Genomic DNA, 14335 nt, shown 5'->3' with positions numbered 1-14335 from the left:
GAGCCCCGTGTCGGGCTCTGGGCTGATGGCTCAGAGCCTGGAGCCTGTTTCTTATTCTGTGTCTCCCTCTCTCTCTGCCCCTCCCCCGTTCATGCTTTGTCTCTCTCTGTCCCAAAAATAAATAAACGTTGAAAAAAAAATTAAAAAAAAAAACAATAATAACAAAAAAAGAATAGACCTTATTCTCTGGCTGAGAAGGACAAAATACAGCTTGGCTTAGAAGAGAGAGGGCCCCTTTCCCGAGGCAAGAGGAGAGCTGGTTCTAAAATCTCAACATATTACTTTGACCCCCTCCTGCTCACTCACGATCTTCTCTCTTTTCCACACCCTGCCCTGCCCATCACTAAACTAACATGATACACAAACCTAACTTATAAAATGAACTAGGGGAGGGAAATATGTCTGATCTGTTGAAAGAGAAAGCAGGATTCTCGGCAGAAATGAAGACTCCAATCAAGAATAAGGATTTGGGGGTGCCTGGGTGGCTCAGTTGGCTAAGTATCTGACTTCGACTCAGGTCATGATCTTGCGGTCCTTGAGTTCGAGCCCCGCGTCCGGCTCTGTGCTGACAGCTCGGAGCCTGGAGCCTGCTTCGGATTCTGTGTCTCCCTCTCTCTCCCCCTCCCCTGTTTGTGTGTGTGCACGTTCTCTCTCTCTTTGAAAAACAAACAGACATTAAAAACAAAAAAAAGAGGGGCGCCTGGGTGGCGCAGTCGGTTAAGCATCCGACTTCAGCCAGGTCACGATCTCTCGGTCAGGGAGTTCGAGCCCCGTGTCGGGCTCTGGGCTGATGATGGCTCAGAGCCTGGAGCCTGTTTCCGATTCTGTGTCTCCCTCTCTCTCTGCCGCTCCCCCGTTCATGCTCTGTCTCTCTCTGTCCCAAAAATAAATAAACGTTGAAAAAAATTAAAAAAAAAAAAAAAACAAGAAAAAGAAAAGAATAAGGGTTCTTGGGGCACCTGGGTGGTTCAGTTGGTTCAGCGTCTGACTCTTGGTTTTGACTCAGGTCATGATCTCCCAGTTTTGTGAGTTCAAGCCCTGCATCGGGTTCTGCACTGGCAGCATGGAGCCTGCTTGGGATTCTCCCTCCCTCTCTCTCTCTCTCTCTGCCCCTTCCCTGTTCATGCTGTCTCTGTCTCTTTCAAGTAAATAAATAAAACTTAAAAAAAAAAAAAGAATAAGTGTTCTTGACCCAAAAGCCTCCAATCCCCAAACAACCACGCCCTGGTGGGGTTCTCAGGTCCTCATGCTCTGGAGCTTGAAGACACTGCACTTTCTTCTTTACCTCTTCATGTAAGGATTGGTGTTTCTCCCACTAGATTGTAATCTCCTCGAGGTCAGAGACCATTTCCCCTTTGCCCACATTCCCTCGAGATGCAGCAGAGTCCCTGACACGTGGGAAGTGCTGTGGGACTCCCTCTCAGTGGTGGGACACAACACAGTGACACGAGGGAGGACGGAAGGCAGAGCTCTGTTTACAGGCTGGCCATACACGGGGCTGCACCCAGGGACGGGGACAGGGCAGCAGGAGCTGGAACTGTAGGGCGCAGCTTGTGAATGGCGAGTGGGGTAGGCTTAGCTAGGTTTCTCAGGCTCTCCGTGGATCGGTCACCTTGAATCATTTTGCGGGCTCCAGGGCATAGGGGCTTCCCTAGCTGCCAGGTACCTGGCCTGAGGGCAATGTGACAGGGACACAGCACCCTGGAGTCCAGGAACCCCTAAGGGAAGTGGTTGGCAGTGTGGATTTAATCAGCTGCTCGAAACGGGAAGCTGACCGGCCGCTAGCTAGAGCCTCAATACTGGCTGAAGATAGCATTTAACGTTTATTTATTTTTGGGACAGAGAGAGACAGAGCATGAACGGGGAAGGGGCAGAGAGAGAGGGAGACACAGAATCGGAAACAGGCTCCAGGCTCCGAGCCATCAGCCCAGAGCCCGACGCGGGGCTCGAACTCACGGACCGCGAGATCGTGACCTGGCTGAAGTCGGATGCTTAACCGACTGCACCACCCAGGCGCCCCTGAAGATAGCATTTAAAATAAAATAAAATAAAATAAAATAAAATAAAATAAAATAAAATAAAAATTATATTACAGGTGCTTAGGAAACATCTGCTGAAACATTGCATGGGTTTATAAAGCCTGAAATTCCTTTATCTGAGCTTTCTCTGAGCTTACTTAGGTTCCAGCTGGGAAGCCTAAAATGTAGATGTCCCTGATAGAGGGAAACTGCCTCAAACTGAGCCGAGGAGAAAAGTAAAAACTCAGGGGCTCCTGGGTGGCGCTCAGTCGGTTAAGCGTCCGACTCTTGGTTCCTGGGTTCAAGCCCCGAGCCGGGATCTGCACTGGCAGCGTGGAGCCTGCTTGCGATTCTCTCCCTCCCTCTCTCTCTCTGCCCCTTCCCTTGCCTCCTTCCCTTCCCTCTTTCCCTTCCTTCTTTTCCTCTCTCTCTCTCTCTCTCTCTCTCTGCCCCTCCTCCACTCACTCACTCTCTCTCAAAGCAAATAAAATTAAAGAAAAAGAAAAGTAAAAGTTCGGGTAAGAGCCTGAACAAGAAGATGTCTCCAATGTGTCATTAGCACACGAGCAAGGGTTTCTTGGCTGTTTTGCCCAAGGCCAAGTCTGGCCTCAAGAAGGGCAGTTTAGGGGCAACATCTGGTCGATGAAGAGACAAGCACGTCCACAGAACGAACACTGCTGTGGACTCTTGGGGAAGCGGGGCAAGATGGACCAAGAAGAAAAACCGTCCTTATTAAAACGATACAGACTTTCTATTTCTTTCCCTGTCTCCGGTAGACCTGCTAAAATATCTTCCAACGCATTAACTGCAACCTTTGAGTTAACTTTCTTTCCTCCTGGGCAGTAATCATGCGCACTGCACCTGGACAAGAATCCCTTGGAACGCTCCTGGGTGCTTATTCTTAACCTGCACCCTCCACCTTTACGGAGTCGTAAAGTAACTGCGTCGAGCATAACCAGGAAATCAAACCACCGCAAACACCCCTGGAAAGTCAGAGCGCCCTGACACAGGACAGACGCGTTGAACAGAACCCAGCCCTGCACGGGATGCACATCCAGTGCACATCCAAATGTGCCTACTTCCAAATTGTGGATAATTCTTCATGACGAACCACATCTTTTTAAAAGTGCTGTTCAGGGGCACGTGGGTGGCGCAGTCGGTTGAGCGTCCGACTTCAGCCAGGCCATGATCTCGTGGTCCGTGAGTTCGAGCCCCGCGTCGGGCTCTGGGCTGATGGCTCAGAGCCCGGAGCCTGCTTCCGATTCTGTCTCCCTCTCTCTCTGCCCCTCCCCCGTTCATGCTCTGTCTCTCTCTGTCCCCAAAATAAATAAATGTTGAAAAAAAAATAAAAGTGCTGTTCAGAAAGCAGGACTCAAACAGAGATCTGTCCAGTGTTCCTAGCAGCCTTATTCATAATAGCCAAGAGGGGCAAGCAGCCTAATGTCCAGCAACAGATGAAGGGGTAAACAAAATGCGATACAATCCCACAGGGGAACGTTACTCGGCCATAAAAAGGAGGAGAATTCTCACCCAGGCTACCACCTGGATGAACCTTGAGGACATTTTGCTACGAGAGTGAGCCAGGCACCAAGTGGGGTCACTGCATGATCCCACTTACACGAGGTACCTAGAGGAGTCAAGCGCACAGAGACAGAAAGTGGGAGAGCGGTCCCCAGATGCAGAGGAAGTAATGCGGAATTCGTGTTTAATGGACACAGAGTTTGTCCGAGGTGACGATAACGTTCTGGACATGGCCAGTCGCGACGCTCACGTGCCAACGTGAATGTATTTAATGTACATTTAATGTACGTACATGAATGTATTTAATTACACGCTTAAAACTGGTTAAAATTTTATGTTGTGGCTATCTTACCACCATAAAAAGGAAGGGGGAATGAAAGAAGGAAGGAAGGACAGAAGGAAGGGAGGGAAGGAGAGAAGGAAGCACTCCAATTGCTGGGTTCACTTTTAGTTTGGGGGGATTGTGATTTTTATCTGCCTCTCCGTGTCAGGCTGTGTGCTAAGCACCCGTCCGCTAATCTTCACTCCGCTGTGAGGAGTTATCCCACTTGCCTTCTAGAGGAGAATACAGACGTTCAGAGAGGTTAAGTCAGTTCCCTTTAATCACCCAGCAGAGCTGGCTCTGTCTCCATTAAAGCCTGTGCTTTCCACCGGTCCTCTTTACTGACTCTTCCTCCTTTTTCCGGTCAAATCTTTCACTCCCGAATAAAACAAAGTTCAGACTTGGCTGTTAGATGTCCACGCTCTTTCATTTTTGTCTTTTCCAAGAGGGGGAGTGAAGATAGCTTTCTCCCATAAACGCACAGTGAGTTTTTCCCTGTGAGGCCTTACAGCTCAGGGGCTCTAGTCTTGTTTTTTTTTTTTTCTCCCTTTTCCTAAGCCTCACGCTCAGCAGACCGCCGGGCTGAGAACCCGGACAAGGAGTCTGTGGAGGCCAGAAAAAAGAATGGGCCGTGAAGTGGACGACATCCGGAAACACAATCAAAAATGTCACATGTCTGGTAAGACAGCACAACACGAGCCACAGACCAGAGTCTTGGTGGGACTCGAAGAAATAGAATTCTAAGTCAACACCCCTGAAAAAAAGGAAGCAAGGATAAAACAAATGGATGATTTAAAACAAAACAAAACAAAACAAAAAAAACCCACCTCATTTCTATGAGGGTTTGGAATAGATGTTCTACATTTAGGCATAATAATCACTTCAATTTTGCTAGCTTCTACCCAATCGCAGCATTTGATTAAAAACTCCCTTCAGGGGCGCCTGGGTGGCGCAGTCAGTTAAGCGTCCGACTTCAGCCAGGTCACGATCTCGCGGTCTGTGAGTTCGAGCCCCGCGTCGGGCTCTGGACTGATGGCTCGGAGCCTGGAGCCTGTTTCCGATTCTGTGTCTCCCTCTCTCTCTGCCCCTCCCCCGTTCATGCTCTGTCTCTCTCTGTCCCAAAAATAAATAAAAACGTTGAAAAAAAAATTTTTTTTAAAAACTCCCTTTAATACCTAGAAAGTCCCCGGGCTTCCAGACTAGGGAAATAAATGGTTTGACACCCTTTACACCAGGCTAGGCCCCCAGGGGGGGAAAAGCACTTGACCGGGCTGGAGGAGGCAGGACTCACTCCCTCCCCCGCCCTGATTAGAGAATCCTTCCAGCCTCCGGGATGGGGTTAGTGCAATCCTGGGAAGGTGTGCACCCCTCGGGCTGGAGGGTGGGATTGTCAGTGGGAGAAGGAAGCCCTGAGTCACCGAATTGGTTCTTCTTTTATCCGATCTCGTGGGAGGAAGTGTGGAACACTGCTCATATCTCAGCTCCTCTTAGAGTAACAGGAGCTAAGTGGCTAAGGAGAGGGGGTGGTATTGTGTTCACTTGTAAATAGAACCGAATAAACCTCAGCCTCAGCCAGAGCCAGAGTCCTGCTGGGCGGCCCACGGCTGCTCCCCGCAGAGCTGTGAAGGGGGGGACGCCTGCCCTGTCGCTCTGCTCGCCTCCCCTCTCTCCTCGCTGAGCTGACACCTGGGTCACAGCGGCCTTCGCGTGGGCAGGTCCACAGGTCGCCAGGAGTAGAGATGGATGTTGAGAGGAGTCCACAGAGGTGATCTTTGGGGAGTGGGCTTCTTGAGAATCAGCTCTCAAAAGAGAAACACGTCGAACTCTAAAGACCTACCTTGGGATACGCCGTGAATGGTCTGAAAGAAGAATCGTCAAATACGGAGGCCAAAGGAAGGAACCCAAAAGTCACTCAGGGACTAGCACAAAAGGGAGTTTGGTGTCTCGGTGGGGGGGGGAGTTTGGCTCCTATCAACCACACGCCTATGGTCTGTGCCAGCCTCCAATCTGTGTGAGTGGAAGATTCTGGGGGAAATGTCCCGGTGGGGGATTTTCCCCTCGAGTCATTGTGCGGAGAGTGCGGGTCTGGTCCAACCATTCGAACTACCCTGAACTCACCAAATAGCTCCTCGCCCATAAACAGCACAGGGATTGGGACCAGGGTCTCCGTGGAGGGAGCTTTATCTGGGCTGTGCCGTTCTGACCCAGAAGTCCCCTGGAAGGCAGCGGAGGCGGTAAGCAGCTGATGAGACTTTCAGCACTCCCACCTCGCTACTGCCACCATCACCTCCTCCCAGGGGGACTCGGGAACCACCTCTGCCATCCCCGGAGGCTCAAGCATAAAACCATGTCTGCCTTCCTTACCGAGTGAGCCAGGGTGGGAGGTCCGAAGCCTCCTACTGAGGCTCCCTTCTCAAGTGCAGCCCTTAGCTGGGTGATCTCAGTGGGTAGTCCTGGCCCCCTGGACTTCTGGTTAGCGTCACTGCCCCCCGGGGGGTCTTCCTCCGGATGCTCCGTGCCAGGACTCCAGGGGGCCTGCAGGAACTGGACAGTGACAGCGGCCAAGCCCCACATCCTCAGAATCATTTCCTCTGGGGACTCTTGGCAGCCTGCGTGTGCTTCCCCGGACACCACACCGATATCAAAGAGGCGGTGGCTCACTCCTCGCTCAGTGAGGAAGGCGCACACCCACCCAGTTCGCTCTGGGTGAATTCCCAGACTCCCCAGACTGCGGTAGCCACAGCTCTTTAGCTATGTCTTTGGTTACCTGGATAGTGCTCAGGGGCCCTCTGCAAACGTCACCCCTCGCCCCTGAACAGCCTTGGGCGCCTTCTGGGGAGACAATGATGTCAGTTTGCTTTACTAACCCTGAAGACTCTTCCATTCTGTCTTCCTCCCACGCTGGAGGTGAATCAGACTCATGTCATTGGTATCCTGGCTCTACTCAGCTTTCTGGAGCCTAGTTGCAAGGGGACTGATGGTTGAATGGGAAGAAGAAAACAAGAACAAGAACAAGAAGAACAAGAAGGGGAGGAAGAGGAGGAGGAGGGAGGAGGAGGAGGAGGGAGGAGGAGGAGGAGGGAGGAGGAAGAAGAAGAAGAAGAAGAAGGGGAGGAGAGAGGAGGAAGAGGGAGGAGGGAGGAGGAAGAGGGAGGAGGGAGGAGGAAGAGGGAGGAGGAGGAGGAAGAAGAAGAAGAAAGAAGAAGAAGAAGGGGGAGGAGGGAGGAGGAGGGAGGAGGAGGAGGGAGGAGGAGGAGGAGGAAGAAGAAGAAGAAGAAGGGGGAGGAGAGAGGAGGAAGAGGGAGGAGGAGGAGGAGGAAGAAGAAGAAGAAAGAAGAAGAAGAAGGGGGAGGAGGGAGGAGGAGGGAGGAGGAGGAGGAGGAAGAAGAAGAAGAAGAAGGGGGAGGAGAGAGGAGGAAGAGGGAGGAGGGAGGAGGAAGAGGGAGGAGGGAGGAGGAGGAGGAAGAAGAAGAGGAGGAGGGAGGAGGAGGAGGGAGGAGGGAGGAGGAGGAGGGAGGAGGAGGAGGGAGGAGGAGGAGGGAGGAGGAGGAGGAGGAGGGAGGAGGAGGAGGGAGGAGGAGGAGGGAGGAGGGAGGAGGAGGAAGAAGAAGAAGAAGAAGAAGGGGGAGGAGAGAGGAGGAAGAGGGAGGAGGGAGGAGGAAGAGGGAGGAGGAGGAGGAAGAGGGAGGAGGAGGAAGAAAAAGAAGGGGAGGAGGGAGGAGGAGGAAGAAGAAGAAGAAGGGGGAGGAGGGAGGAGGAGGAGGGAGGAAGAGGAGGAGGAAGAAGAAGAAGAAAGAAGAAGAAGAAGGGGGAGGAGGGAGGAGGAGGAGAGAGGAGGAGGAGGAGGAGGAGGAGGAAGAAGAAGAAGAAGAAGAAGAAGAAGAAGAAGAGGAGGAAGAAAGCTGAAGATTAGTAGAGATGGTTTTGCCTTTTGTTGTACAGGATCGGATACTGTGTCCTTGCAAAAGGAATCAGCTGGGTGGAGCCCAAAGACCTCGGCGTGGAATTTATTCTTTTGGTAAACTACACCGTGTTAAGCCTTGGGATGCTCAAGTGGCGTGGGGGGTTTTATCTAAAGGTTTCGCCTCATTGTGTTAGCAGGCATCCCAGAGCTGGAACAGGTTTTCTCTCTTTCAAAATGGGTAGTTTGCTTTTAATTCAGCACACTGAAGGACGTCATTTTCCTTTGTCGGAAAAGCTTGTCAGGTTCGGTTTTAGTCTCGGCAGTGACTATAGCAACAATGTCTAGAGAGAGGTTTTGTTTCCCCAGTGACTGTCATTCAACCTGACTCTATCTGCGAAGCGAAGGACAGTCTCCCTTCCTCTGCTCGGAGGAGGAGGGCCCCCCGGGACTGTCGTCCAGCCCCGCAGTCACGCTGAGGCTGGGGCCGGAGAGCGGTTCCACTTGGCCTTCGCCTGCAGACGCGTGGACCCCTGGCATGGTGCAGACCCGCAGCCTGCTTGCTTGCCTCTAGCTGGAGGCATCCCCAGCGCTCACGCGCAAGCCGATTCCCAAGGCGAATCCGAATCCGGCAGAGGAATCGAGGAAGCAACACCTTGAAAATCAAGGCAGGTTTGCACACCTGTCCCAGCCCCGGTTCCCCCAGAAGCACGCGGCCCGAGGCGGAGGCTTCTGGACGACTCCTTATCTAAGACGACAATCCCAGGGAAGTCGGAGTGAGGAGGACAGGGGCGAGCAGGAGAGGGAGGAATGCCGGCGGCAGGCATGACTGCTCAATCTCCAACACTTGCTTTCTGAGAGGTGCTGTCCCTGGAGGAGAGGGGAATGTACCTACAGATCCCCTCTCTCAGGGCTCGGAGGGCTGCTCACGGGGCATGAGCCCCCACACTTCTGGGCTGCAGACCCAGCAGATCTCACAGCAGAGCCAGGCTCCCGCCGCAGGTGCTGCCCCGGGGCAGGAGTTAGAAGGAGAGCAGGACAACAAAGGGCTAGGGGACTGTGGAATTGTGCCCTCCTGAAAGTGACTGGTGTCCTTGAGAAAATGTTTGCCGCAGCAGTCAGGTGGTCAGAGGTCCCAGGGGCAGGTGAGATCAAGAGAATGGGAAATGGTTCACAAAATGTATGTGACACGATATACCACAAGGTGCCTTTCTAGACCTTTCTTCTACCCCCTGCCCTGTGTGACCTCTTCATCACAAGGGCCTGTCAAGACCTCAGGAGGATGCGCCGTGGGGTTTGAAACAGGATGGTCAGCGGGGTGGTTTTTCTGAAAAGGATGAGAATTGGTTAAAAGGGGGGGGAGTCCCACATTGGAGTGTAAGTGCAAAATGAATCTGCCTTCCCTACCCGCTCTCTGCCACCCTCTCCCACAGAGGAGTGAGCTTCCCTAATGCCATTTCAACCTCAGCCCACCGCTCTTCAATTATTTCCAGTTATCAGAGTCCTCTGATTTGAGTCCTTTCGCTCAGTCCTGTTTATTGGAATCCTTCCATTTCAAAATCAGATCAAAGCTCCCCATTCCCACTACCCCCCACCAAGCCCAGGCTAAATTGGAGTATGATGGGGGTATGGTGGGCCCTCCCTGACTCCTCCCCTGCTTCCCTCCTGTGCTCTCCCCTCTAGTGTTAGGGTGGGAGGAAAGATCAGGGGAATGGACTGTCTCCATAAAGGCCTAGTGGACACACGACCCTTTCCACGGTTTGTTATAATTAGTGTTCTAGGTGTTTTCTGTGGTCTGGATATGGATGGTTGATGTTCTCAACAGGCTTCATTGATGTGAGACTCCATTTCCCAAGGTGTGTGGGGTCCCTCAAGACGAGTGACCCCATCTTCAGGATGACCCCCCCCCCCCGGGAGCAGTCTAGGCTACACTTCAGGGAGGCCTAGGCTCTTTGCTTCTTGCTATGATGGACCCCAGTGAGCCCTATGCCCACTTCATCAATTCAAGAAGGACTAGAATCCTGGAATCTGTCAACTTAAGTGGGATCTATTTCCTGTCCCTCTGGGAATGGAAAATTTAAAGGGATGGTCCCTGTTCCTGCCTGGCTTAGGCATCTGTCTTCCTGAATTCTTCCGGGGTGCTTTCTCCAGGCCCAGCCAGAAGATGAGATGTCAGCCCGCCCTTCTCGAAGGTACTCCCAAGCCGTACAGATGAATGTCTCCGGGTCCAGTTCCTTCTCCCTGTCTTGGAGCTTCCTCCCCATCCCCGTGAAAGAAAAGATGAGACATAGTTGTTCTTTGTCCTATTCTCCTACTTAGAAGACCACTTGTCTCCGTCCAAGTCCTATATTGGGAGGTGGAATGCGAGTGTAGGGTGGGGTCAGAGGGATTCTGCGAGACTGGAGTTGGTGGTGGAATAGGATCTGTCCGTTGCCCCTCAGTGAGTCATTTTGGAAGGTTGCCATTCCCAACAGCTGGCCATTCTCTGCCCTTACGATGTGGGGAAACTTGAGGTTTTGTTTCCCGGAGTAACGTTAGTCATCATTTCCAACCAACCTGAGAAAAAACTCCCACTTGGTACTTATCTTCATGCTGCTACATAAAGGTCCCCAGTTGCTGACTTTTTTAAAAAAAAATAATATTAGCAATTCTAATGCCTTTTGGGGGTGATTTTACAAGCTCTATGAATTCCTGTCTGTCTTTCGAAATATCTTCATGTTCTGGCCAGGGAGGTTTGCTACTTTTTCCTTTATTGTTTAGTTTATATTCAGTCAATTTTCCCTGGTCTTAACTGTTGGCAGGTCAGGCATCACATCCCAGTTCAGGCAGGACAGAAGAAGGGAAGGGCAAAGACCATAGACAGTGAGACGTTTTTAAGGAGATGTTCTGGAAGGATCACATAGTCCTTCTGCTAAGGTCAGAACCCGGTCCCAAGCCCCATCCAGCCACAGAAGAGAGGCACCCCCCCTGACCGAGAGCACTCCTCCCTCAGATGCCATCACGGTGATGTAGGCAACAAGTCTCCATCCCTAAAGCAAGAAAATTCCAGATCATTCTCTTCTATAGTTTATTTTATTAAGAATGTCTCTCAAATTATTATTATTATTAACATTATCATTATTATTTTTTTTAGAGAGAGAGAGAGAGTGCAAGTTGGGGCAAGGGGCAGAGCAAGAGAGAGAGAGAGAGAGAGAGAGAGAGAGAAAATCTCAAGCAGACCCCATGCCGAGCACAGAGCCCAATGCGGGGCTCGATCCCACAACCGTGAGATCATGACCTGAGCCAAAATTAAGAGTTGGATGCTTAACTGAGCCACCCATGTGCCCCTCAAATTATTTTTACCAAAAAAACAATGGATCTTTGTTAAAAGGCAAAAATAGACAAACCAAAGGTAACTATAAAGAACCCCCGTGTAAGTACACCCAGCAGAAACAATCACCAAGGTATACATCCTCCAGATTTTTTCCTGTGTGTGTCTATATGTCTTTACTATAAGAATGGGCTACACATCTGTAACTCTTGATCAACAGGGTTATCAAGACTGAATCTTGATAAATAGCTAATCTGGGGGCAATAGATGAGGATTTTCATATTTCTTTAAAACACACCACAATTCATTGGAGCAGTCCACTTATTGTTGGACACGGAGGTTATCTCAACTAACATTCTTTTGCTAATCACTTAGGATGTTTCCAATTTTTCACCATCATACACAGTGCAGGGCTGGAATCATTGTTCGAAAATTAAGTCCTAAGTATCCAGTGCATAAGAGGGAGGGGGAGCTCCCTGTACTTAAAAAAGGAAGGGGAGGAGAGACCCCAAAATGCCCAAGAAATGTATCGAGGGTGGCAAAACCTCTCTCCCAGTCCGCCAAAATGACTGACACACGAAAACTCAATGACTGAGAAGCGTTCGTTTTGACCAAAATTTTCTTCTTGGCCAACTTACGTTTGCCCGAATTGCTTTGCTGAAACTGCTTTCACCCGGAGCTGAGTTAAATAATTAAACCCTCCTGGAAGGCATTAAAGGCTACCCACTTAACCTGCAGCCTCCTCTTCGGGGAAGTATTTAGATGAAGTTGGTAGAAGGCACTCGAGTCCTTTCAAGCAGAAAAGAAAAGTAGACTTTTAAGACCTAACTTTTTATTTCCCTGTCCCTGGAGATTTGCTCAGACAAAATTCCAAAAAGCTTAGAGCACCTTTTCAGAATATTTAATTAGAGATATTCTGACATTCATCACACATAACGAAAGGATGCCCAGCAGCCCCACCGAGCCCGGATTTATTAGAAACGAAGAGGCTTGGGGGCGTCTGGGTGGCGTAGTCGGTTAAGCGCCCGACTTCAGCCAGGTCACGATCTCGCGGTCCGGGAGTTCGAGCCCCACGTCAGGCTCTGGGCTGATGGCTCAGAGCCTGGAGCCTGTTTCCGATTCTGTGTCTCCCTCTCTCTCTGCCCCTCCCCCCGTTCATGCTCTGTCTCTCTCTGTCCCAAAAATAAATAAACGTTGAAAAAAAAATAAAATAGTATAATAGCTAAAAACTCCACCATGCATATCAATGGTCCCTTGATATCCCAGCTGAGTAATTGCTTCAAGAGAGCTTTCCTTCTTCTCATCTCCTAACTACTGTGCACACCCACTCAGAAGGGAGCAAACGCTTCAACTTTAACAGGTGGGAATAATTAAGTAATTCTAAAATTCATGTTTCATATTCAGAAAAATAGAAACTGAAATGCGGGAGAGAAAAGGAAAACTTGAAGGGCATAAATCCCCTAGGACATCTGAGATATTCCCTGGCTGGGAAATACGGAAAGATTTGAATTCTTTTTTTACTGTTTGCTCATTTTTGAGAGAGAGAGACAGAGAGACAGAATGCAAGCAGAGAAGGGGCAGAGAGAGAGGGAGACACAGAATCCGAAGCAGGCTCCAAGCTCTGAGCTGTCAGCACAGAGCCCAACACAGGGCTCAAACCCACAAACCGTGAGATCATGACCTGAGCCAAAGCTGGATGTTTAACCGACTGAGTCACCCAGGCGCCCTGAAATACTTAAGGATTTGAAGCATAACTTGGTTTGCATTTTTTTGGTTGGGTACAATATACTTTATTGATGGCACATGAAAAGGTAGAGCTCTCCAAGCCTCTCCACTTCTTCAGGGGGTCTGGGATGGAAACTGTGGAGGTTGGGAGAGTCTCAGTGTGTTGGGGGATGAGTTGAAGCAAGGGATCCCAGGCAGCCAAGGGCCTCCCTCTTCCTCTTCCTCTTCCTCTTCCTCTTCCTCTTCCTCTTGCTGGGGCTGGTGGTCCAGGGGCTCTTAGTCCTTGGAGGTCATGTGAGCCATAAGGTCCACTACCTGGTTGCTATGGCCAACTTCACTGCCATACCAGGAAATGAACTTGACAAAGCGGTCATTGAGAGCAATGCCAGCCCCAGCATCGATGGTAGAAGAGTGCGTGTCAATGTTAAAGTAGCAGGAGGCAAGCTGGTCCTCAGTGTAGCCCAGGATGCCCTTGAGGGGGCCCTTCAATGCCTGCTTCCCCACCTACTTGGAAGCTTTCTCCAGGCGGCAGGTCAAATCCACAACTGACATGTTGAGAGTAGGGACATGGAAGGCCATGCCTGTGAGCTTTCCATTCAGCTCAGGGACAACCTTGCCTACAGCCTTGGTAGCACGAGTAGAAGCAGGGATGATGTTCTGTGCAGCCCCTCGGCCGTCATTCCACAGATTCCCAGAGGGGCCGTCCATGGTCTTCCGGGTGGCAGGGATGCTATGGACTGTGATCATCAGTCCCTCCATGATGCCAAAGTTGTCATGAGTGACCTTGGCCAGAGGGGCCGAGCAGTTGGTGATGCAGGAGGCATTGCTGACAATCTCAAGGGAGTTGTCATACTTCTCAGGATTCGCACCCATCACAAACATGGGAGCATCGGCAGAAGGGGCAGAGGTGATGATCCTCTTGGCCCCACCCTTCACATGAACCCCAGCCTTGTCCGTGGTAGTGAAGACCTCAGTGGACTCCACAACATACTCAGCACCAGCGTCACCCCATTTGATGTTGGTGAGATCTCGCTTCTGGAAGACGGAGATGGGCTTTCCACTGATGACAAGTTTCCCGTTCTCAGCCTTGACTGTGCCATGGAATTTGCCATGAGTGGAATCATGCTAGAACATGTAAACCGTATGGTTGAGGTCAGTGAAGGGGTCATTGATGGCAAAAATAACCATTTTGCCAGAGTTAAAGCAGCCCTGGTGACCAGGCACCCAACAGCCAAGTCCATTGACTCCGGCCTTCACCATCATGTCTCAGGGACGCTGCTGGCACTATACCAGAAGCGTCTGTCTGTCCAAGAGGCAGGAGCAGAGAGCTTGGCTTACATTTTTAAATGATCTCTCTGGCAACACCAGTGTGGATGCGTTAAGGAGAAGTGAGGCTGAGCCAGAGAGACTGGGTTAAGTAACTGCTGTAATCGTCCCACCAAGAAATAAGAAGAGTCTACACCTGGGCAACAGCTGTGGCAATGGATTACTATTTCCAGTCAAGAGCAAGGATTTAGGAATTAAAACCACTTCATCTA

General features: G+C 50.7%; 1 pseudogene; it reads right to left on the bottom strand.

Moving 5' to 3' along the window:
• Positions 1 to 12717: 12717 nt before the first annotated feature.
• Positions 12718 to 14330, bottom strand: LOC101084972 (annotated as a pseudogene).
• Between the last annotated feature and the right edge of the window lie 5 nt (positions 14331 to 14335).

This window comes from Felis catus, chromosome B3 (assembly GCF_018350175.1).
Source record: "Felis catus isolate Fca126 chromosome B3, F.catus_Fca126_mat1.0, whole genome shotgun sequence".
Classification (NCBI taxonomy): Eukaryota; Metazoa; Chordata; class Mammalia; order Carnivora; family Felidae; genus Felis; species Felis catus.
The sequence above is the reverse complement of the archived record's forward strand: the minus strand, read 5'-3'. Positions and strand labels throughout refer to the sequence as shown.